We start from the raw sequence: 22,072 nt of genomic DNA on the forward strand, positions 1-22,072 counted from the left end.
CAAAGTTTCACAGCCCTCTATCATAATCCAGAGTTTTGAGAAGATTGGAGAAACGTAATTTTTCGCCCGAAAATGAAAAAAAACGAAAGGGGTAACACTGTCGTTTTTTTTTTCGGGTCGAAATTTTGAATTTTGATATCTCAGCTCTGGAAGGGTCTAGAGCCTCCATTTTTGCACTCAGGTCAAAGTTTCACAGCCCTCTATCATAATCCAGAGTTTTGAAAAGATTGGAGAAACTTAATTTTTCGCCCGAAAATGAAAAAAAACGAAAGGGGTAACACTGTCGTTTTTTTTTCGGGTCGAAATTTTGAATTTTGATATCTCAGCTCTGGAAGGGTCTAGAGCCTCCATTTTTGCACTCAGGTCAAAGTTTCACAGCCCTCTATCATAATCCAGAGTTTTGAAAAGATTGGAGAAACTTAATTTTTCGCCCGAAAATGAAAAAAAAACGAAAGGGGTAACACTGTCGTTTTTTTTTTCGGGTCGAAATTTTGAATTTTGATATCTCAGCTCTGGAAGGGTCTAGAGCCTCCATTTTTGCACTCAGGTCAAAGTTTCACAGCCCTCTATCATAATCCAGAGTTTTGAGAAGATTGGAGAAACTTAATTTTTCGCCCAAAAATGAAAAAAAACGAAAGGGGTAACACTGTCGTTTTTTTTTTTCGGGTCGAAATTTTGAATTTTGATATCTCAGCTCTGGAAGGGTCTAGAGCCTCCATTTTTGCACTCAGGTCAAAGTCTCGTGGCCCTCTATCATAATCCAGAGTTTTGAGAAGATTGGAGAAACTTACTTTTTCGCCCGAAAATGAAAAAAAACGAAAGGGGTAACACTGTCGGTTTTTTTTCGGGTCGAAATTTTGAATTTTGATATCTCAGCTCTGGAAGGGTCTAGAGCCTCCATTTTTGCACTCAGGTCAAAGTTTCACAGCCCTCTATCATAATCCAGAGTTTTGAGAAGATTGGAGAAACTTAATTTTTCGCCCAAAAATGAAAAAAAACGAAAGGGGTAACACTGTCGTTTTTTTTTTTCGGGTCGAAATTTTGAATTTTGATATCTCAGCTCTGGAAGGGTCTAGAGCCTCCATTTTTGCACTCAGGTCAAAGTCTCGTGGCCCTCTATCATAATCCAGAGTTTTGAGAAGATTGGAGAAACTTAATTTTTCGCCCAAAAAATGAAAAAAAACAAAAGGGGTAACACTGTCGTTTTTTTTTTCGGGTCGAAATTTTGAATTTTGATATCTCAGCTCTGGAAGGGTCTAGAGCCTCCATTTTTGCACTCAGGTCAAAGTCTCGTGGCCCTCTATCATAATCCAGAGTTTTGAGAAGATTGGAGAAACGTAATTTTTCGCCCAAAAATGAAAAAAAACAAAAGGGGTAACACTGTCGTTTTTTTTTTTCGGGTCGAAATTTTGAATTTTGATATCTTAGCTCTGGAAGGGTCTAGAGCCTCCATTTTTGCACTCAGGTCAAAGTCTCGTGGCCCTCTATCATAATCCAGAGTTTTGAGAAGATTGGAGAAACGTAATTTTTCGCCCAAAAATGAAAAAAAACAAAAGGGGTAACACTGTCGTTTTTTTTTTCGGGTCGAAATTTTGAATTTTGATATCTCAGCTCTGGAAGGGTCTAGAGCCTCCATTTTTGCACTCAGGTCAAAGTTTCACAGCCCTCTATCATAATCCAGAGTTTTGAAAAGATTGGAGAAACGTAATTTTTCGCCCAAAAATGAAAAAAAACAAAAGGGGTAACACTGTCGTTTTTTTTTTGGGTCGAAATTTTGAATTTTGATATCTCAGCTCTGGAAGGGTCTAGAGCCTCCATTTTTGCACTCAGGTCAAAGTTTCACAGCCCTCTATCATAATCCAGAGTTTTGAGAAGATTGGAGAAACTTAATTTTTCGCCCGAAAATGAAAAAAAACGAAAGGGGTAACACTGTCGTTTTTTTTTCGGGTCGAAATTTTGAATTTTGATATCTCAGCTCTGGAAGGGTCTAGAGCCTCCATTTTTGCACTCAGGTCAAAGTTTCACAGCCCTCTATCATAATCCAGAGTTTTGAAAAGATTGGAGAAACTTAATTTTTCGCCCGAAAATGAAAAAAAAACGAAAGGGGTAACACTGTCGTTTTTTTTTCGGGTCGAAATTTTGAATTTTGATATCTCAGCTCTGGAAGGGTCTAGAGCCTCCATTTTTGCACTCAGGTCAAAGTTTCACAGCCCTCTATCATAATCCAGAGTTTTGAAAAGATTGGAGAAACTTAATTTTTCGCCCGAAAATGAAAAAAAAACAAAAGGGGTAACACTGTCGTTTTATGTTCGGGTCGAAATTTTGAATTTTGATATCTCAGCTCTGGAAGGGTCTAGAGCCTCCATTTTTGCACTCAGGTCAAAGTTTCACAGCCCTCTATCATAATCCAGAGTTTTGAGAAGATTGGAGAAACTTAATTTTTCGCCCAAAAATGAAAAAAAACGAAAGGGGTAACACTGTCGTTTTTTTTTCGGGTCGAAATTTTGAATTTTGATATCTCAGCTCTGGAAGGGTCTAGAGCCTCCATTTTTGCACTCAGGTCAAAGTCTCACGGCCCTCTATCATAATCCAGAGTTTTGAGAAGATTGGAGAAACTTAATTTTTCGCCCGAAAATGAAAAAAAAACGAAAGGGGTAACACTGTCGTTTTTTTTTCGGGTCGAAATTTTGAATTTTGATATCTCAGCTCTGGAAGGGTCTAGAGCCTCCATTTTTGCACTCAGGTCAAAGTTTCACAGCCCTCTATCATAATCCAGAGTTTTGAGAAGATTGGAGAAACTTAATTTTTCGCCCAAAAATGAAAAAAAAACGAAAGGGGTAACACTGTCGGGTTTTTTTCGGGTCGAAATTTTGAATTTTGATATCTCAGCTCTGGAAGGGTCTAGAGCCTCCATTTTTGCACTCAGGTCAAAGTTTCACAGCCCTCTATCATAATCCAGAGTTTTGAGAAGATTGGAGAAACTTAATTTTTCGCCCAAAAATGAAAAAAAACGAAAGGGGTAACACTGTCGTTTTTTTTTCGGGTCGAAATTTTGAATTTTGATATCTCAGCTCTGGAAGGGTCTAGAGCCTCCATTTTTGCACTCAGGTCAAAGTCTCACGGCCCTCTATCATAATCCAGAGTTTTGAGAAGATTGGAGAAACTTAATTTTTCGCCCGAAAATGAAAAAAAAAACGAAAGGGGTAACACTGTCGTTTTTTTTTCGGGTCGAAATTTTGAATTTTGATATCTCAGCTCTGGAAGGGTCTAGAGCCTCCATTTTTGCACTCAGGTCAAAGTTTCACAGCCCTCTATCATAATCCAGAGTTTTGAGAAGATTGGAGAAACTTAATTTTTCGCCCAAAAATGAAAAAAAAACGAAAGGGGTAACACTGTCGGGTTTTTTTCGGGTCGAAATTTTGAATTTTGATATCTCAGCTCTGGAAGGGTCTAGAGCCTCCATTTTTGCACTCAGGTCAAAGTTTCACATCCCTCTATCATAATCCAGAGTTTTGAGAAGATTGGAGAAACTTAATTTTTCGCCCAAAAATGAAAAAAAACGAAAGGGGTAACACTGTCGTTTTTTTTTCGGGTCGAAATTTTGAATTTTGATATCTCAGCTCTGGAAGGGTCTAGAGCCTCCATTTTTGCACTCAGGTCAAAGTTTCACAGCCCTCTATCATAATCCAGAGTTTTGAGAAGATTGGAGAAACTTAATTTTTCGCCCGAAAATGAAAAAAAACGAAAGGGGTAACACTGTCGTTTTTTTTTCGGGTCGAAATTTTGAATTTTGATATCTCAGCTCTGGAAGGGTCTAGAGCCTCCATTTTTGCACTCAGGTCAAAGTTTCACAGCCCTCTATCATAATCCAGAGTTTTGAAAAGATTGGAGAAACTTAATTTTTCGCCCGAAAATGAAAAAAAAACGAAAGGGGTAACACTGTCGTTTTTTTTTCGGGTCGAAATTTTGAATTTTGATATCTCAGCTCTGGAAGGGTCTAGAGCCTCCATTTTTGCACTCAGGTCAAAGTTTCACAGCCCTCTATCATAATCCAGAGTTTTGAAAAGATTGGAGAAACTTAATTTTTCGCCCGAAAATGAAAAAAAAACAAAAGGGGTAACACTGTCGTTTTATGTTCGGGTCGAAATTTTGAATTTTGATATCTCAGCTCTGGAAGGGTCTAGAGCCTCCATTTTTGCACTCAGGTCAAAGTTTCACAGCCCTCTATCATAATCCAGAGTTTTGAGAAGATTGGAGAAACTTAATTTTTCGCCCAAAAATGAAAAAAAACGAAAGGGGTAACACTGTCGTTTTTTTTTCGGGTCGAAATTTTGAATTTTGATATCTCAGCTCTGGAAGGGTCTAGAGCCTCCATTTTTGCACTCAGGTCAAAGTCTCACGGCCCTCTATCATAATCCAGAGTTTTGAGAAGATTGGAGAAACTTAATTTTTCGCCCGAAAATGAAAAAAAAACGAAAGGGGTAACACTGTCGTTTTTTTTTCGGGTCGAAATTTTGAATTTTGATATCTCAGCTCTGGAAGGGTCTAGAGCCTCCATTTTTGCACTCAGGTCAAAGTTTCACAGCCCTCTATCATAATCCAGAGTTTTGAGAAGATTGGAGAAACTTAATTTTTCGCCCAAAAATGAAAAAAAAACGAAAGGGGTAACACTGTCGGGTTTTTTTCGGGTCGAAATTTTGAATTTTGATATCTCAGCTCTGGAAGGGTCTAGAGCCTCCATTTTTGCACTCAGGTCAAAGTTTCACAGCCCTCTATCATAATCCAGAGTTTTGAGAAGATTGGAGAAACTTAATTTTTCGCCCAAAAATGAAAAAAAACGAAAGGGGTAACACTGTCGTTTTTTTTTCGGGTCGAAATTTTGAATTTTGATATCTCAGCTCTGGAAGGGTCTAGAGCCTCCATTTTTGCACTCAGGTCAAAGTTTCACAGCCCTCTATCATAATCCAGAGTTTTGAGAAGATTGGAGAAACTTAATTTTTCGCCCAAAAATGAAAAAAAAACGAAAGGGTTAACACTGTCGTTTTTTTTTCGGGTCGAAATTTTGAATTTTGATATCTCAGCTCTGGAAGGGTCTAGAGCCTCCATTTTTGCACTCAGGTCAAAGTTTCACAGCCCTCTATCATAATCCAGAGTTTTGAGAAAATTTGGAAAAACTTAATTTTTCGCCCAAAAATGAAAAAAAACGAAAGGGGTAACACTGTCGTTTTTTTTTTCGGGTCGAAATTTTGAATTTTGATATCTCAGCTCTGGAAGGGTCTAGAGCCTCCATTTTTGCACTCAGGTCAAAGTTTCACAGCCCTCTATCATAATCCAGAGATTTGAGAAGATTGGAGAAACTTAATTTTTCGCCCAAAAATGAAAAAAAACGAAAGGGGTAACACTGTCGTTTTTTTTTCGGGTCGAAATTTTGAATTTTGATATCTCAGCTCTGGAAGGGTCTAGAGCCTCCACTTTTGCACTCAGGTCAAAGTTTCACAGCCCTCTATCATAATCCAGAGTTGTGACTAGATTGGAGAAACTTAATTTTTCGCCCGAAAATGAAAAAAAACGAAAGGGGTAACACTGTCGTTTTTTTTTCGGGTCGAAATTTTGAATTTTGATATCTCAGCTCTGGAAGGGTCTAGAGCCTCCATTTTTGCACTCAGGTCAAAGTCTCGTGGCCCTCTATCATAATCCAGAGTTTTGAGAAGATTGGAGAAACGTAATTTTTCACCCAAAAATGAAAAAAAACGAAAGGGGTAACACTGTCGTTTTTTTTTTCGGGTCGAAATTTTGAATTTTGATATCTCAGCTCTGGAAGGGTCTAGAGCCTCCATTTTTGAACTCAGGTCAAAGTCTCGTGGCCCTCTACCATAATCTAGAGTTTTGAGAAGATTGGAGAAACTTAATTTTTCGCCCAAAAATGAAAAAAAACAAAAGGGGTAACACTGTCGTTTTTTTTTCGGGTCGAAATTTTGAATTTTGATATCTCAGCTCTGGAAGGGTCTAGAGCCTCCATTTTTGCACTCAGGTCAAAGTTTCACAGCCCTCTATCATAATCCAGAGTTTTGAGAAGATTGGAGAAACTTAATTTTTCACCCAAAAATGAAAAAAAACAAAAGGGGTAACACTGTCGTTTTTTTTTCGGGTCGAAATTTTGAATTTTGATATCTCAGCTCTGGAAGGGTCTAGAGCCTCCATTTTTGCACTCAGGTCAAAGTCTCGTGGCCCTCTATCATAATCCAGAGTTTTGAGAAGATTGGAGAAACTTAATTTTTCGCCCGAAAATGAAAAAAAACGAAAGGGGTAACACTGTCGTTTTTTTTTCGGGTCGAAATTTTGAATTTTGATATCTCAGCTCTGGAAGGGTCTAGAGCCTCCATTTTTGCACTCAGGTCAAAGTTTCACAGCCCTCTATCATAATCCAGAGTTTTGAAAAGATTGGAGAAACTTAATTTTTCGCCCGAAAATGAAAAAAAACGAAAGGGGTAACACTGTCGTTTTTTTTTTCGGGTCGAAATTTTGAATTTTGATATCTCAGCTCTGGAAGGGTCTAGAGCCTCCATTTTTGCACTCAGGTCAAAGTTTCACAGCCCTCTATCATAATCCAGAGTTTTGAAAAGATTGGAGAAACTTACTTTTTCGCCCGAAAATGAAAAAAAACGAAAGGGGTAACACTGTCGGTTTTTTTTCGGGTCGAAATTTTGAATTTTGATATCTCAGCTCTGGAAGGGTCTAGAGCCTCCATTTTTGCACTCAGGTCAAAGTTTCACAGCCCTCTATCATAATCCAGAGTTTTGAGAAGATTGGAGAAACTTAATTTTTCGCCCAAAAATGAAAAAAAACGAAAGGGGTAACACTGTCGGGTTTTTTTTCGGGTCGAAATTTTGAATTTTGATATCTCAGCTCTGGAAGGGTCTAGAGCCTCCATTTTTGCACTCAGGTCAAAGTCTCGTGGCCCTCTATCATAATCCAGAGTTTTGAGAAGATTGGAGAAACGTAATTTTTCGCCCAAAAATGAAAAAAAAAACAAAAGGGGTAACACTGTCGTTTTTTTTTCGGGTCGAAATTTTGAATTTTGATATCTCAGCTCTGGAAGGGTCTAGAACCTCCATTTTTGCACTTAGGTCAAAGTTTCACAGCCCTCTATCATAATCCACAGTTTTGAGAAGATTGGAGAAACTTAATTTTTCGCCCAAAAATGAAAAAAAACGAAAGGGGTAACACTGTCGTTTTTTTTTTCGGGTCGAAATTTTGAATTTTGATATCTCAGCTCTGGAAGGGTCTAGAGCCTCCATTTTTGCACTCAGGTCAAAGTCTCACGGCCCTCTATCATAATCCAGAGTTTTGAGAAGATTGGAGAAACTTAATTTTTCGCCCGAAAATGAAAAAAAACGAAAGGGGTAACACTGTCGTTTTTTTTTCGGGTCGAAATTTTGAATTTTGATATCTCAGCTCTGGAAGGGTCTAGAGCCTCCATTTTTGCACTCAGGTCAAAGTTTCACAGCCCTCTATCATAATCCAGAGTTTTGAGAAGATTGGAGAAACTTAATTTTTCGCCCAAAAATGAAAAAAAACGAAAGGGGTAACACTGTCGTTTTTTTTTCGGGTCGAAATTTTGAATTTTGATATCTCAGCTCTGGAAGGGTCTAGAGCCTCCATTTTTGCACTCAGGTCAAAGTTTCACAGCCCTCTATCATAATCCAGAGTTTTGAGAAGATTGGAGAAACTTAATTTTTCGCCCAAAAATGAAAAAAAACGAAAGGGGTAACACTGTCGTTTTTTTTTCGGGTCGAAATTTTGAATTTTGATATCTCAGCTCTGGAAGGGTCTAGAGCCTCCATTTTTGCACTCAGGTCAAAGTTTCACAGCCCTCTATCATAATCCAGAGTTTTGAGAAGATTGGAGAAACTTAATTTTTCGCCCAAAAATGAAAAAAAAACGAAAGGGTTAACACTGTCGTTTTTTTTTCGGGTCGAAATTTTGAATTTTGATATCTCAGCTCTGGAAGGGTCTAGAGCCTCCATTTTTGCACTCAGGTCAAAGTTTCACAGCCCTCTATCATAATCCAGAGTTTTGAGAAAATTTGGAAAAACTTAATTTTTCGCCCAAAAATGAAAAAAAACGAAAGGGGTAACACTGTCGTTTTTTTTTCGGGTCGAAATTTTGAATTTTGATATCTCAGCTCTGGAAGGGTCTAGAGCCTCCATTTTTGCACTCAGGTCAAAGTTTCACAGCCCTCTATCATAATCCAGAGTTTTGAGAAGATTGGAGAAACTTAATTTTTCGCCCAAAAATTAAAAAAAACGAAAGGGGTAACACTGTCGTTTTTTTTTCGGGTCGAAATTTTGAATTTTGATATCTCAGCTCTGGAAGGGTCTAGAGCCTCCACTTTTGCACTCAGGTCAAAGTTTCACAGCCCTCTATCATAATCCAGAGTTGTGACTAGATTGGAGAAACTTAATTTTTCGCCCGAAAATGAAAAAAAACGAAAGGGGTAACACTGTCGTTTTTTTTCGGGTCGAAATTTTGAATTTTGATATCTCAGCTCTGGAAGGGTCTAGAGCCTCCATTTTTGCACTCAGGTCAAAGTCTCGTGGCCCTCTATCATAATCCAGAGTTTAGAGAAGATTGGAGAAACGTAATTTTTCACCCAAAAATGAAAAAAAACGAAAGGGGTAACACTGTCGTTTTTTTTTTTCGGGTCGAAATTTTGAATTTTGATATCTCAGCTCTGGAAGGGTCTAGAGCCTCCATTTTTGCACTCAGGTCAAAGTCTCGTGGCCCTCTACCATAATCTAGAGTTTTGAGAAGATTGGAGAAACTTAATTTTTCGCCCAAAAATGAAAAAAAACAAAAGGGGTAACACTGTCGTTTTTTTTTCGGGTCGAAATTTTGAATTTTGATATCTCAGCTCTGGAAGGGTCTAGAGCCTCCATTTTTGCACTCAGGTCAAAGTCTCGTGGCCCTCTATCATAATCCAGAGTTTTGAGAAGATTGGAGAAACGTAATTTTTCACCCAAAAATGAAAAAAAACGAAAGGGGTAACACTGTCGGTTTTTTTTTCGGGTCGAAATTTTGAATTTTGATATCTCAGCTCTGGAAGGGTCTAGAGCCTCCATTTTTGCACTCAGGTCTAAGTCTCATGGCCCTCTATCAGAATCCAGAGTTTTGGGAAGATTGGAGAAACTTATTTTTTCGCCCAAAAAAAAAAACGTAAGGGGTACCACTGTCGGGTTTTTTTCGGGCCGAATTTTTGAGTTTCGATATCTCAGCTCTGGAAGGGGCTAGAGCCTCCATTTTTGCACGCAGGTCTAAGTCTCATGGCCCTCTATCAGAATCCAGAGTTTTGGGAAGATTGGAGAAACTTAATTTTTCGCCCAAAAAAAAAAACGTAAGGGGTACCACTGTCGTTTTTTTTTTCGGGCCGAATTTTTGAGTTTCGATATCTCAGCTCTGGAAGGGGCTAGAGCCTCCATTTTTGCACTCAGGTCTAAGTCTCATGGCCCTCTATCAGAATCCAGAGTTTTGGGAAGATTGGAGAAACTTAATTTTTCGCCCAAAAAAAAAAACGTAAGGGGTACCACTGTCGTTTTTTTTTTCAGGCCGAATTTTTGAGTTTCGATATCTCAGCTCTGGAAGGGTCTAGAGCCTCCATTTTTGCACTCAGGTCAAAGTTTCACAGCCCTCTATCATAATCCAGAGTTTTGAGAAGATTGGAGAAACTTAATTTTTCGCCCAAAAATGAAAAAAAAAACGAAAGGGGTAACACTGTCGTTTTTTTTTCGGGTCGAAATTTTGAATTTTGATATCTCAGCTCTGGAAGGGTCTAGAGCCTCCATTTTTGCACTCAGGTCAAAGTTTCACAGCCCTCTATCATAATCCAGAGTTTTGAGAAGATTGGAGAAACTTAATTTTTCGCCCAAAAAAAAACGTAAGGGGTACCACTGTCGTTTTTTTTTTCGGGCCGAATTTTTGAGTTTCGATATCTCAGCTCTGGAAGGGGCTAGAGCCTCCATTTTTGCACTCAGGTCTAAGTCTCATGGCCCTCTATCAGAATCCAGAGTTTTGGGAAGATTGGAGAAACTTAATTTTTCCCCCCCAAAAAAAAACGTAAGGGGTACCACTGTCGTTTTTTTTTCGGGCCGAATTTTTGAGTTTCGATATCTTAGCTCTGGAAGGGGCTAGAGCCTCCATTTTTGCACTCAGGTCTAAGTCTCATGGCCCTCTATCAGAATCCAGAGTTTTGGGAAGATTGGAGAAACTTAATTTTTCCCCCCCCAAAAAAAACGTAAGGGGTACCACTGTCGTTTTTTTTTTCGGGCCGAATTTTTGAGTTTCGATATCTCAGCTCTGGAAGGGGCTAGAGCCTCCATTTTTGCACTCGGGTCTAAGTCTCATGGCCCTCTATCAGAATCCAGAGTTTTGGGAAGATTGGAGAAACTTAATTTTTCGCCCAAAAAAAAAAACGTAAGGTTAACCACTGTCGTTTTTTTTTCGGGCCGAATTTTTGAGTTTCGATATCTCAGCTCTGGAAGGGGCTAGAGCCTCCATTTTTGCACTCAGGTCTAAGTCTCATGGCCCTCTATCAGACTCCAGAGTTTTGGGAAGATTGGAGAAACTTAATTTTTCGCCCAAAAAAAAAAAAACGTAAGGGGTACCACTGTCGTTTTTTTTTTTCGGGCCGAATTTTTGAGTTTCGATATCTCAGCTCTGGAAGGGGCTAGAGCCTCCATTTTTGCACTCAGGTCTAAGTCTCATGGCCCTCTATCAGAATCCAGAGTTTTGGGAAGATTGGAGAAACTTAATTTTTCCCCCCCAAAAAAAAACGTAAGGGGTACCACTGTCGTTTTTTTTTTCGGGCCGAATTTTTGAGTTTCGATATCTCAGCTCTGGAAGGGGCTAGAGCCTCCATTTTTGCACTCAGGTCTAAGTCTCATGGCCCTCTATCAGAATCCAGAGTTTTGGGAAGATTGGAGAAACTTAATTTTTCGCCCAAAAAAAAAACGTAAGGGGTACCACTGTCGTTTTTTTTTCGGGCCGAATTTTTGAGTTTCGATATATCTCAGCTCTGGAAGGGGCTAGAGCCTCCATTTTTGCACTCAGGTCTAAGTCTCATGGCCCTCTATCAGAATCCAGAGTTTTGGGAAGATTGGAGAAACTTAATTTTTCCCCCCAAAAAAAAAACGTAAGGGGTACCACTGTCGTTTTTTTTTCGGGCCGAATTTTTGAGTTTCGATATCTCAGCTCTGGAAGGGGCTAGAGCCTCCATTTTTGCACTCAGGTCTAAGTCTCATGGCCCTCTATCAGAATCCAGAGTTTTGGGAAGATTGGAGAAACTTAATTTTTCCCCCCCCAAAAAAAACGTAAGGGGTACCACTGTCGTTTTTTTTTTCGGGCCGAATTTTTGAGTTTCGATATCTCAGCTCTGGAAGGGGCTAGAGCCTCCATTTTTGCACTCAGGTCTAAGTCTCATGGCCCTCTATCAGAATCCAGAGTTTTGGGAAGATTGGAGAAACTTAATTTTTCGCCCAAAAAAAAAACGTAAGGGGTACCACTGTCGTTTTTTTTTCGGGCCGAATTTTTGAGTTTCGATATCTCAGCTCTGGAAGGGGCTAGAGCCTCCATTTTTGCAATCAGGTCTAAGTCTCATGGCCCTCTATCAGAATCCAGAGTTTTGGGAAGATTGGAGAAACTTAATTTTTCGCCCAAAAAAAAAAAACGTAAGGGGTACCACTGTCGTTTTTTTTTTTCGGGCCGAATTTTTGAGTTTCGATATCTCAGCTCTGGTAGGGGCTAGAGCCTCCATTTTTGCACTCAGGTCTAAGTCTCATGGCCCTCTATCAGAATCCAGAGTTTTGGGAAGATTGGAGAAACTTAATTTTTCCCCCAAAAAAAAAAACGTAAGGGGTACCACTGTCGTTTTTTTTTTCGGGCCGAATTTTTGAGTTTCGATATCTCAGCTCTGGAAGGGGCTAGAGCCTCCATTTTTGCACTCAGGTCTAAGTCTCATGGCCCTCTATCAGAATCCAGAGTTTTGGGAAGATTGGAGAAACTTAATTTTTCCCCCAAAAAAAAAACGTAAGGGGTACCACTGTCGTTTTTTTTTCGGGCCGAATTTTTGAGTTTCGATATATCTCAGCTCTGGAAGGGGCTAGAGCCTCCATTTTTGCACTCAGGTCTAAGTCTCATGGCCCTCTATCAGAATCCAGAGTTTTGGGAAGATTGGAGAAACTTAATTTTTCGCCCAAAAAAAAAAACGTAAGGGGTACCACTGTCGTTTTTTTTTCGGGCCGAATTTTTGAGTTTCGAAATCTCAGCTCTGGAAGGGGCTAGAGCCTCCATTTTTGCACTCAGGTCTAAGTCTCATGGCCCTCTATCAGAATCCAGAGTTTTGGGAAGATTGGAGAAACTTAATTTTTCGCCCAAAAAAAAAAACGTAAGGGGTACCACTGTCGTTTTTTTTCGGGCCGAATTTTTGAGTTTCGATATCTCAGCTCTGGAAGGGGCTAGAGCCTCCATTTTTGCACTCAGGTCTAAGTCTCATGGCCCTCTATCAGAATCCAGAGTTTTGGGAAGATTGGAGAAACTTAATTTTTCGCCCAAAAAAAAAACCGTAAGGGGTACCACTGTCGTTTTTTTTTTTCGGGCCGAATTTTTGAGTTTCGATATCTCAGCTCTGGAAGGGGCTAGAGCCTCCATTTTTGCACTCAGGTCTAAGTCTCATGGCCCTCTATCAGAATCCAGAGTTTTGGGAAGATTGGAGAAACTTAATTTTTCCCCCAAAAAAAAAAACCGTAAGGGGTACCACTGTCGTTTTTTTTCGGGCCGAATTTTTGAGTTTCGATATCTCAGCTCTGGAAGGGGCTAGAGCCTCCATTTTTGCACTCAGGTCTAAGTCTCATGGCCCTCTATCAGAATCCAGAGTTTTTGGGAAGATTGGAGAAACTTAATTTTTCGCCCAAAAAAAAAAACGTAAGGGGTACCACTGTCGTTTTTTTTTCGGGCCGAATTTTTGAGTTTCGATATCTCAGCTCTGGAAGGGGCTAGAGCCTCCATTTTTGCACTCAGGTCTAAGTCTCATGGCCCTCTATCAGAATCCAGAGTTTTGGGAAGATTGGAGAAACTTAATTTTTTGCCCAAAAAAAAAACGTAAGGGGTACCACTGTCGTTTTTTTTTTCGGGCCGAATTTTTGAGTTTCGATATATCTCAGCTCTGGAAGGGGCTAGAGCCTCCATTTTTGCACTCAGGTCTAAGTCTCATGGCCCTCTATCAGAATCCAGAGTTTTGGGAAGATTGGAGAAACTTAATTTTTCGCCCAAAAAAAAAAACGTAAGGGGTACCACTGTCGTTTTTTTTTCGGGCCGAATTTTTGAGTTTCGAAATCTCAGCTCTGGAAGGGGCTAGAGCCTCCATTTTTGCACTCAGGTCTAAGTCTCATGGCCCTCTATCAGAATCCAGAGTTTTGGGAAGATTGGAGAAACTTAATTTTTCGCCCAAAAAAAAAAACGTAAGGGGTACCACTGTCGTTTTTTTTCGGGCCGAATTTTTGAGTTTCGATATCTCAGCTCTGGAAGGGGCTAGAGCCTCCATTTTTGCACTCAGGTCTAAGTCTCATGGCCCTCTATCAGAATCCAGAGTTTTGGGAAGATTGGAGAAACTTAATTTTTCGCCCAAAAAAAAAACGTAAGGGGTACCACTGTCGTTTTTTTTTTTTCGGGCCGAATTTTTGAGTTTCGATATCTCAGCTCTGGAAGGGGCTAGAGCCTCCATTTTTGCACTCAGGTCTAAGTCTCATGGCCCTCTATCAGAATCCAGAGTTTTGGGAAGATTGGAGAAACTTAATTTTTCCCCCAAAAAAAAAAACCGTAAGGGGTACCACTGTCGTTTTTTTTCGGGCCGAATTTTTGAGTTTCGATATCTCAGCTCTGGAAGGGGCTAGAGCCTCCATTTTTGCACTCAGGTCTAAGTCTCATGGCCCTCTATCAGAATCCAGAGTTTTGGGAAGATTGGAGAAACTTAATTTTTCGCCCGAAAAAAAAAACGTAAGGGGTACCACTGTCGTTTTTTTTTCGGGCCGAATTTTTGAGTTTCGATATCTCAGCTCTGGAAGGGGCTAGAGCCTCCATTTTTGCACTCAGGTCTAAGTCTCATGGCCCTCTATCAGAATCCAGAGTTTTGGGAAGATTGGAGAAACTTAATTTTTCGCCCAAAAAAAAAAAAACGTAAGGGGTACCACTGTCGTTTTTTTTTCGGGCCGAATTTTTGAGTTTCGATATCTCAGCTCTGGAAGGGGCTAGAGCCTCCATTTTTGCACTCAGGTCTAAGTCTCATGACCCTCTATCAGAATCCAGAGTTTTGGGAAGATTGGAGAAACTTAATTTTTCGCCCAAAAAAAAAAAACATAAGGGGTACCACTGTCGTTTTTTTTTTCGGGCCGAATTTTTGAGTTTCGATATCTCAGCTCTGGAAGGGGCTAGAGCCTCCATTTTTGCACTCAGGTCTAAGTCTCATGGCCCTCTATCAGAATCCAGAGTTTTGGGAAGATTGGAGAAACTTAATTTTTCCCCCAAAAAAAAAAACCGTAAGGGGTACCACTGTCGTTTTTTTTTCGGGCCGAATTTTTGAGTTTCGATATCTCAGCTCTGGAAGGGGCTAGAGCCTCCATTTTTGCACTCAGGTCTAAGTCTCATGACCCTCTATCAGAATCCAGAGTTTTGGGAAGATTGAAGAAACTTAATTTTTCGCCCAAAAAATAAAAACATAAGGGGTACCACTGTCGTTTTTTTTTTCGGGCCGAATTTTTGAGTTTCGATATCTCAGCTCTGGAAGGGGCTAGAGCCTCCATTTTTGCACTCAGGTCTAAGTCTCATGGCCCTCTATCAGAATCCAGAGTTTTGGGAAGATTGGAGAAACTTAATTTTTCGCCCAAAAAAAAAAAACGTAAGGGGTACCCACTGTCGTTTTTTTTTCGGGCCGAATTTTTGAGTTTCGATATCTCAGCTCTGGAAGGGGCTAGAGCCTCCATTTTTGCACTCAGGTCTAAGTCTCATGGCCCTCTATCAGAATCCAGAGTTTTGGGAAGATTGGAGAAACTTAATTTTATCGCCCAAAAAAAAAAACGTAAGGGGTACCACCGTCGTTTTTTTTTTCGGGCCGAATTTTTGAGTTTCGATATCTCAGCTCTGGAAGGGGCTAGAGCCTCCATTTTTGCACTCAGGTCTAAGTCTCATGGCCCTCTATCAGAAATCCAGAGTTTTGGGAAGATTGGAGAAACTTAATTTTTCGCCCAAAAAAAAAAAACGTAAGGGGTACCACTGTCGTTTTTTTTTCGGGCCGAATTTTCGAGTTTCGATATCTCAGCTCTGGAAGGGGCTAGAGCCTCCATTTTTGCACTCAGGTCTAAATCTCATGGCCCTCTATCAGAATCTAGAGTTTTGGGAAGATTGGAGAAACTTAATTTTTCCCCCCCAAAAAAAAACGTAAGGGGTACCACTTGGTTTTTTTTTCGGGCCGAATTTTTGAGTTTCGATATCTCAGCTCTGGAAGGGGCTAGAGCCTCCATTTTTGCACTCAGGTCTAAATCTCATGGCCCTCTATCAGAATCCAGAGTTTTGGGAAGATTGGAGAAACTTAATTTTTCCCCCCCAAAAAAAAACGTAAGGGGTACCACTGTCGTTTTTTTTTTCGGGCCGAATTTTTGAGTTTCGATATCTCAGCTCTGGAAGGGGCTAGAGCCTCCATTTTTGCACTCAGGTCTAAGTCTCATGGCCCTCTATCAGAATCCAGAGTTTTAGGAAGATTGGAGAAACTTAATTTTTCGCCCAAAAAAAAAAAACGTAAGGGGTACCACTGTCGTGTTTTTTTTCGGGCCGAATTTTTGAGTTTCGATATCTCAGCTCTGGAAGGGGCTAGAGCCTCCATTTTTTCACTCAGGTCTAAGTCTCATGGCCCTCTATCAGAATCCAGAGTTTTGGGAAGATTGGAGAAACTGAATTTTTCGCCCAAAAAAAAAAACGTAAGGGGTACCACTGTCGTTTTTTTTTCGGGCCGAATTTTTGAGTTCCGATATCTCAGCTCTGGAAGGGGCTAGAGCCTCCATTTTTGCACTCAGGTCTAAGTCTCATGGCCCTCTATCAGAATCTAGAGTTTTGGGAAGATTGGAGAAACTTAATTTTTCGCCCAAAAAAAAAAAACGACAGTGGTACCCCTTTCGGTTTTTTTCGGGCCGAATTTTTGAGTTTCGATATCTCAGCTCTGGAAGGGTCTAGAACCTCCATTTTTGCACTCAGGTCTAAGTCTCATGGCCCTCTATCAGAATCCAGAGTTTCAAGAGGATCAGAGAAACTCAAAATTTCGACGCAAAAAAAAAAAAAAAGATGAAAGTGGTACTCCTTTCGGGTTTTTTTTCGGGTCGAAATTTTGAGTTTCGATATCTCCACTCTGGAAGGGTCTAGAGCCACCATTTTTGCACTCAGGTCTAAGTCTCAGAAGCCTCTATCAGAATTCAGAGTTTCAAGAGGATCAGAGAAACTCACAATTTTGACCCGAAAAAAAAAAAACGACAGTTTTTCGGGGTTTTTTCGGGTCGAAATTTTGAGTTTCGATATCTCAGCTCTGGAAGGGTCTAGAGCAGGGGTGCCCAATCCTGCTCCTGGCGATCGACTGTCCTGCACAGTTCATCTCCAACCCTAATCAAACACAGCTGAATGTGATCCTAAAGACCTTAATTGGCTACTTCAGGTGTGTTTGATTAGGGTTTGAGATGAACTGTGCAGGACAGTCGATCGCCAGGAGCAGGATTGGGCACCCCTGGTCTAGAGCCACCATTTTTGCACTCAGGTCTAAGTCTCAGAGCCCTCTATCAGAATCCAGAATTTCAAGAAGCTCAGAGAAACTCAAACATTCGACCCGGAAAAAAAAACGACAGTGGTACCCCTTTCGGTTTTTTTTCGGGGCGAAATTTTGAGTTTCGATATCTCAGCTCTGGAAGGGTCTAGAGGATCGTTATTTGCGCGCGCCTCTACTGCCATGACATCATCTTAAAAGCGCCACATTTTCAAACCCGCAACACAGGAACAATGGAGACTATCGAGGGGATGGTGTTCCTGATCAGGGTTTCTGCAGGTATCTCCAAATGAAATTTAATGCCTTTTTAATGCCATTTAAAAAAAAATAATGCCATACACGACCCATGACTAAACACGGATATTTATATATATATATATATATATATATATATATATATATATATATATATATATTAGGGGTGTACACAAAAATCACGGTTCGGTACTTACCTCGGTTTTAAAGTCACGGTTCGGTACATTTTCGATACAGCAAAAAGAAAGAAATGCCAGAAAAATTTCCTATTTGTTTAAAGAAAAACTATTTTTAAATAAGTCCTAGATCTTGAAACTTTCAGGTTTATAAATGGGGGTCATCTTTGAAGGATGAACAAATAATGTTTTGGTCATCACGTTAAAAATAACATTTAAATATATATTTATTTATATAATATTTGAATTTTGAAGTGCTGGTAAAAGATGTGTGAAGTACTTGAAAGCATTTCACCATTCCAGCCAAACTGGTTCCAGTTAGTGTTACTATATTAAATCCATGGTGAATGTTGCTGGTCTGTGGACGAAAGTATTAGCAGTTCATTCACGGCACAATGTTTCTCCTGGTTTCCATGACAGCGCTGTTTGATCTAATAGAGATCTACGGTTAATAACAGGGAAATGTGATTGCTTCTCACTAGATCTCGCAGCGATGTTATTACCTCAGTGGCGAATTCAAATGTTTTCTTTACCGGATCTCTTAGCGCGGTGTGGTAACAGTGTTGCTTGATCGAGATCGGCTCGCGCTGCACAGATGTTGCTGGTCCGAACTGATAAACGATCCATGAAGCACATAACGAGTAGTTTCGTTCTGCTTTCATTACGCTTGCCATTTGATGTTGCGCAACGTTGTGTTGGCCGCGTCAGCACGAATTTTGCCGGCAGGAAAAATGGTCCAAGCAATCGTTCGGTTTGCAATGCGTACCGAACCGGAAGCCTCGAACCGAATCGGTTCAATACAAATACATATATACATATATACATATATATATATATATATATATACACACACACATAGTGGGTCAGTGGGACAGGGGCATGGCCCGGGATTGGGTGGGGGATGGTCCCATGACATTTGGCAAATATAGTGGGTTATTGGACAAATAGTGGGTTCGTGGGACGGGGGCGTGTCCGGGGACCGGTCAGTGGGCGAGGGGCCGGTCGCCCTGTGGAAGTGGTGGTTAGTCGGACGAATAGTGGGATCGCGGGACGTTTCGAGGGTGGCTCCACCGAGGGGGCCTTTGCGGAACTGCCTCGGGAGGGTCGGGGCGTGCCCGCCCGCCTCGCGCTTTCGGCCGGTCCCCGCGTCCGCCAACCCACGTCCGTTTGCCTACAGCCCGAGGACGGAATGGACCTTTTTTCGGCCATGGACTAGCTAGAGTTACTGGAAATTGAAATACAGTGACTTGCTGGCAACCGTCCTGCCAGAACTGTAAAAATAAAAGAAAACACAGGATGCACACAGGAAATGACTCTAACATGACCAGATTGATTGATTTGAATATATTTAGTTTGTTACAAACAATGTGCAATCTGTAAAACAAAAACCTCAAAATTATAGTTGAAATGGTATACTGCTGGAATTTTTGACCCTGAGAAAAAGCTTAAAGTAAAGTACATTTTTGGGAAGTACACCTGTTTTGACCTGATGTCCATTGGAATGGACAAAAAAAATCACAATGAAAGCAATTATATATAAAAAATTACATTTGTTTTCATTTATAGAAACCTCATGAACTGGGAAATGTACTTTTATATTTTTCAGAAACTCGAAAAATAATTCAAGTCTGAGGGGGTTATATGGGCTCTTAATGGGCTCTATGCACAGCGGTATTTCCGGTGAAGGTGTAAGGATGCTCGATAACTTCCGCCGATCGTAGAGCCCAATGCAATACTGAGAATTTACATTGAATTTTATACTCCATGGTTATACTAAAGAAACGTTAGTCACAAAAACAGATAAAACAGACACCCCCTCGTTGTGTTTATGCTTCTTTTTAAAATTATATTAAATAAACATAACTATATATAAAATTGCATCTAAACTTATGTACGTTTCGTTTGAAAGACGGGAGGACAGTAAATTTTAAAGATTCTGCCATAATCCCGTTTTCCTCGGTTTTCCTCCGCTTAAATCTCCACAACCGGAAATGGACGAGCATCCTTGCGTCAAATGCGGAACTTATGCGTGCATATAGCCCATTGAATGTGTCAGAAAATTGAGTGTTAAACAATATTTAAGATGACTATCAAATATCCCACTGCTTTGGAAATCCTTACATATTTTAGAGATTAGCAATACAAAATAAAAATATAACTTACTGACTTTTGAGTGCATTTTCCCATAATGTTTCCAGGCTTGAAAACTAGTTTTTCCTAACATTTCCATTTGCTGTCATCTTTTTACCATACTACTTTCCGTTGTCTATCTGCATGAATCCCATTTATGAAGCGTCGTCTTTGATGTTAGTCACAGCATCTGCTTCGATCACCATGTACCTAAAGGCCTTCTTTTGTTTTTCCCTGTACAGATAACATCACCACTCAGTGCTATCTTGTTTCTTTCAATCTAATGCAGGCCTGTCACTCACTGAGACAAGCTGCGGTTGCCATCACAGACCCAAGATCTGCTGGATCTTCCTGTTGCCAATTACCTGTCCCACTGCAGGCTCTGTTCATAAAACCTCTGTTCATTATCAAAACACACACCAAATGACGCACAGCTGACATTGATTTACCCAATGATGTCAGATATATGGAGGGAAGTTATATCCACATTATCTTTGGAGTTTGATAGAGAGAGAATGAGAGACCAGACGTCAAAGACTCTCAGGTGTCTCCGTAATAGTGCCATATTATAGACATTATTATTATATTGTGGTCTGAGTAACCCATTCACTTTCCTGTTTTTATTTTACCTGGCGGAAATGAGTGAATAACTGGAAATTTAAAATAAAATAGAATGAATGCTGGGTCATAAAAGACATATGCCCTTCCCAATCAACACAAATATAGGCTAAACTACGATATTTTAAACACATACCCAATATGTCAATACTCTTAATACACAGATTACAGACAAATAAAAAAGATAAAGGCTGGTTCTTATCAAGAAATTAAGAATTGTATTATGTAGAAATTAATTATGAAGGCTTAAAAAGGGATCTGCATGTGATTACATTTAGTCCTGACAAAAAGAACTGATGTCATCAGACTCCAGAGTAAAGAATAGGTAGATTATGAGGAAGAGGTGAGATGAATCTCATTATATATAAGGAGAGAAGTCAGAAATCATTCACAATTACACAAAGCTCTAGCAAAATATTCTCTATTGCAGAAACATTACTGACGTCAATGACGTAAAGAGATCTGAATGAGATGACGCCATTATTCCATTACACGTTTTTGGATTCGAAAAAAGCGAGACGCAGCGCATTGGAATGGAATGGAAAAGAACGTTTTTAAAAAGTTTTTAACCACTTTTAATGTGTAGAAACGAGACCCGCCATAACATAACGCATGTTTATAAAAACGTCTTGTATGGTAAGAAACCGTCTGTCACTCGGAAGTGAAAAGTCGTCAAATTTAACAGATAGTAAAACACTTAATTTTTGATTAATGGCATTTGAGTTTACCTTATTGGTGCTGATATGTAAATAGATTATGTAAAAAAATAAAAATAAAAATATATTTTTTTAAAAAAATCAGTTGCTTTTTAATCGAGCTTTTACTATGTTTGTGAATGACACTTAACCTCTGTGGGGGGAAAGAAATAACAAACTACAGTAGATTCAGCATACATAAAGCACTATTAACCTAGCTATAGATTATTAAACATAGGCCTAGAAAGAAATGATCAATGATAATGCAGTTTGCAAATAAAGGCAAGAAAGGAGACCAAATGTAACTCAATATGGAAATGTTGATAGTGATGGTTGTCAGTTTGAATTTCGAAACCTAAATCTTTGAATTTCTTAAAGTTGGTAAAAGTATCAAATTGTGTATAAAACATTTTTAAAATGCAAGTTAAGTTAATGCCTTGTAAACTGTAATTCAAATTTGTTTATCCTTGGTCAGTGCCATTGCTACCATGACAATATTTAACGATGCTTCTAATAAAGTGTTCCCTTAGCCTAAATAGTGTAAAATCTGAATAATGCACTTAAAATACAAATTTAACATTAGCAAACCTATAAAATAATCCCCAGATTTAAATGTGACTCTTGCGCTTTCTCTTAATCCAAAATATCTGGAGTGTGCATGATCTAATTTGGATCCAATAAGTTAGGCTATTTAACTTGTGCAACCTGTAACCTTTCCATATATAATATTGATGAGGTTCTTCTGTGGTTTGTCAAGGGAGAGCTGAAAGTGCTATACTGAGCTGAGCCATAAATGAATTGCTCTTAAAACAGACATAGCCAATACAATTTTCTCTAACCGTGCCAAAGTAAAGCCTGCAACTACTCTGCCCACTCTGGTAAAACAAATAGCTCTAAAGGTCTCTTGCTCTGTGAAACAGAAATACAGGTGTCCAGTTTCAAATCCAAAACATTTTTCCTTGGCAGAAAAGGAGCAAAAACTCACCAGTGGGGATTTTACACTGTATGCTTCATAATGTCGATGCAGCTGTACAGGAGGAATCCAGGCAAAGCTTGTAGAGACTGCAGGGGACATAATGCGGAGACATTGTGAATTATTTAGGCTCTCCTGCGTGTGATCAGAGGAGAGTTCATTATTAAAAGATGTGCCGCTATTCAACAGCTGCCCATATGAAGATTCCCGGACTATTTTAGATGGTCATACTCAGTTAGGTCAATGTGGGCTACATACTTTATTTCCCTGATGAGATTGATGAGAATAGATTAAATGAGCATTTTGACAGGTATACATAACCAGGACAAATATAAGAACAATTCCAATCCGGGTCTTTTTCATGATGGTGCACAAA

At 39.7% G+C, this 22,072-nt stretch overlaps 1 protein-coding gene across 2 annotated transcripts in view; it reads right to left on the reverse strand.

Moving 5' to 3' along the window:
- slc7a14b (solute carrier family 7 member 14b) overlaps positions 1-21,788 on the reverse strand; it is a 96,527-nt gene extending 74,739 nt beyond the window's left edge. The window contains exon 1 of one of the 2 annotated variants that reach the window (XM_089125743.1): positions 21,709-21,788. The gene's annotated coding sequence lies outside the window, so the exon portion shown is untranslated. Of the gene's footprint in view, positions 1-19,443; positions 19,771-21,708 lie in introns of those variants that run through there. The other variant, XM_039684595.2, reaches the window with a different exon arrangement.
- Positions 21,789-22,072: the final 284 nt, after the last annotated feature.

This window comes from Pimephales promelas, chromosome 22 (assembly GCF_988280905.1).
Source record: "Pimephales promelas chromosome 22, fPimPro1.hap1.1, whole genome shotgun sequence".
NCBI lineage: Eukaryota > Metazoa > Chordata > Actinopteri > Cypriniformes > Leuciscidae > Pimephales > Pimephales promelas.